The sequence below is a fragment of the Lathyrus oleraceus genome, chromosome 3 (assembly GCF_024323335.1).
Source record: "Lathyrus oleraceus cultivar Zhongwan6 chromosome 3, CAAS_Psat_ZW6_1.0, whole genome shotgun sequence".
NCBI classification, from domain to species: domain Eukaryota; kingdom Viridiplantae; phylum Streptophyta; class Magnoliopsida; order Fabales; family Fabaceae; genus Lathyrus; species Lathyrus oleraceus.
Window position 1 is genome coordinate 375,033,012 of NC_066581.1, and position 3,493 is coordinate 375,036,504.

Sequence of the window (3,493 nt, forward strand, 5' to 3'; positions counted from 1 at the left end):
ATCTACCTTTGCATGGACGTGGTCAAGGCTACTGATTTCGTACATTCCACCTTTTGTTTGGGACTTTTCTATTGGCGTTGTTTCACCTCCCCATTGGCAATGGTTTTGGGCCATGTTTTCAATGAGTTGATAGGTTTCGTTGTATGACTTGTCCATAAGTGCACCGCCCGCGGCAGCGTCTACTGTCAGTCTTGTGTTATACAGAATCCCATTGTAAAATGTGTGAATGATCACCCAGTCTTCGAGACCGTGATGTGGACATATCCTCATCATGTCTTTGTATCTCTCCCATGTGTCATAGAGAGATTCTACATCTTTTTGTCAAAATCCATTGATTTGAGCTCTCAGCATAGTAGTTTTGCTTGGCGGAAAATATCGGGATAAGAAAATGTTCTTCAGTTCTTCCCATTTAGTAACTGAGTTGGATGGCAAGGATTGCAACCAAGCCCAAGCTCTGTCTCATGGAGAGAAAGGAAAAAGGCGTAGTCTTATCGCATCTTGAGATATACCATTCGCCTTCACAGTGTCTGCGTACTGCATAAACTTGGTCAAATGTTCATTAGGGTCGTCCTTAGGATTTCTAGCAAATTGATGTTGTTGGACGACTGATAATAATGAGGGTTTTAACTCAAAATCATTTCAATTGATAGCAGGGGCAGCAATGCTGCTGTGAGGTTCTTATTGGGACGGGGTAGCGTAGAACTTAAGAGGACGATTTTATGGTTCCACTATAGCCATGTTTGGTTTTTCAACTAGTTCAGCAGTAGGAAAGAAAATATCGGGAATATCATACCTTCGTTGGTACTCTAATATTAGGCGTCTTAAATATAAGAAATACTCTAATTCTGTGATTGGTGGTGCTAAGTTGTCGCCTTGTGAGCAAGTACTTGGCATTCAATCAGGGGAAATAAGGGAAAGGAGATTAGTTTTTTACCTTAGTCTATACTGCACAACGAAAGAATCACACTATTTGACTAAATCAGGTCCCCGACAATGAAGTCAAAAACTTGATACGTCTCGTGACTGTATATAAAATATAGTCTATCGGGTACTTGACTGCAAGTGCACAGTCCAATCGTTTTAGTTTTTAAAGATATCGAACCCACGGGTACTGATGGTCAAACTAATGTTATTGACGTTACTATGTTTAGCTAAGGAAATAATTTTTAGAGGTTTGGTTGAACAAAAATTAAATCTAAGGGAAGTTAAGTTTTAAGAAAATATTAATAGGGGGATATCATTATGCAACGCATTAATCGTCAGGGATTCGACAAGTCACCGGTGTATATTTTAAGTACCCAATATCTTTCAGTAGAAAATACTTATTTAAAAGGCTTTATCTCACACTCTCGTGATTGTTGACTCGGACTATACTTTTAAGTCAGAATGTACGCTCTCGCTGTCCCATTTGAAGTTAAAAGTACTTTTTGAAAATAAATAAGTTCTAATTGCTTTTAAAGTGCTCTCACTATTTTAAAAATCAATGCTTAGTCTTTACTATCCAGTTCGACCCTTACGCTCTCGCGATTGTCGGTTCTCACCTTAGTTAATTTCCCACTCTCGTGGCGAAATCGTATTAAATAGATTCTCACTCTTGTGACAAAGTTAATTAAATTTAAATTAAAAACCACAGCCAAAAAGATTGTTTGAGAAAAGAAGTTCAACACCGATTATTATTAAATCCCGTCTAATTAAATTGTTTACATACCGATACGGTAGTTTAGCCGGACATGTTAAATAACGCAAACACAGACGAACATAAACAAATCAATAATAAAGCAAACATGATTATAATAACAATAAATCAATAACAAAAATAATTGAATAAAAACCTGGAGATTGGATTAATAGAATATGCCGAATCTTGAAGTACTTGAGCAATCCAGCACAGGTCGGTAGGATTCTACTTCTTCAAAATAATTACTTAAACTAAATTAAATAAATTGCAGTAGTTCCCTAGTGTAGGAAACTACTACTTTGGCTAAATGAAAAATGGAAAGGGAAAGGGAAAACGGAAACTCTGAACGGAACGATAACTAAATTGCGGTAAAAGAAAACAATGTAGCTGAAGAAAAATAAAAGAAAAACAAAATTGCTGTGGAAAATAAATGCAGAGAAAGGTCTTGAAAGCTGGCTTCAGGGAGGAAAAATTAAGCATGCCTGTAGGTTTCCAACTTCCATCCTTTTATATTCTCCATTTGGTCTTGGAAGTTGAGAGAAATAAGGGTGACTTGGTTGAGTGAGAAATCCACGGGAAAATGGGCTGAGTAGCGAGAAATAAGGGAGTGTGGATCACTTCTGTTGACAAATTCAATACGCTGCTTTTGGCCTTGTGACGGTCGCGGTGGGCTTGTGACGATCGTGACACCCAGGGCGTGACGGTCGTGATAAGGTTTGTGACAGTCGTCACATGCACATGATTTGTATTTTCTGCTGTTTTCTCTTCTGTTTCTTCTTCTTTTCCTTCCTTTTTTATACTTTGCTCATTTAAACATGGGAATTGAAATACCTACAAAAATAACTCGAACACTTGCAGAATAATCAGAATATAAATGAAAGTGGTACAATTTTTTAGTGTAAATTAAGGCAAATATACGATGTATTTTTGCGTTATCCGGAACATTCTTTTATCGAGTGATGCCTTTCGGTTTAAGGAATGTTGGTGCAACGTACCAGAAAGCCATGACCACTATTTTTCATGATATGATGCATAAAGAGATTGAAGTTTATGTTGATGATATGATTGCTAAATCAAGTGATGAAGAAGAACATGTTGAGCACTTATTAAAGCTATTCCAGCGCTTGAGGAAATATAAAATCCGCTTGAATCCCAATAAATGTACTTTTGGTGTTGTAAGACCCCAATTTTGACCCTAAGATCCCTCATGTAATTCCATCATAAGCATTAGCATTGGGATCATACCTTGGCATCCTCCTTCCCCCTTTTCATTGGGTTTGTTTTAGGAGAGATCACCAAATACTTTGTGATTATATCATACTTGCATTTTATCATTTCACTAACCAAAATACCAAAAATATGTCTTTGCATTTGTCTAACTCTTTTGTAGGTAGGGCATGATCTCATTGATTAATCAAGATCACATCTAGGGTTTGAGACCCTCATGAACAAAGAGCACAATCAAGAATTGATTCAATAATAGCTATGAACATCATATATGAGTCCCAATGTTCTCTACATATTATATTGGTCAAGTTTTCTTCAAGAGTTTGAGGGTGATTTGCCTTGGAAACACTAGTTTGACTGGGTATCTTGAGTAACTTCTCAAACAAGCTATCTCACCAATTGATCAAATTTCTCAAGGGACACTTCAAAATTCATCATATTACGCATATATGATCTACCATGAGCCAAGAAAGTCAAGAAAATGGGAAATTAGCAAGTTGGTTGATGGTTGTTGGCTAGATGAATTCATCTGATCAAAACCGGGTCTCCCTAGACCCTATCTCCTACAATTTTCACCATATGAAAATG

The 3,493-nt window shown here is 37.0% G+C and overlaps 1 non-coding gene across 1 annotated transcript; it reads left to right on the plus strand.

Annotated features, from left to right (window-relative positions):
• The first annotated feature begins 244 nt into the window (after positions 1-244).
• LOC127132934 (small nucleolar RNA R71) lies at positions 245-351 on the plus strand. Its single transcript, XR_007806938.1, has one exon. It is a non-coding gene; the product is annotated as a small nucleolar RNA R71 (small nucleolar RNA).
• Positions 352-3,493: the final 3,142 nt, after the last annotated feature.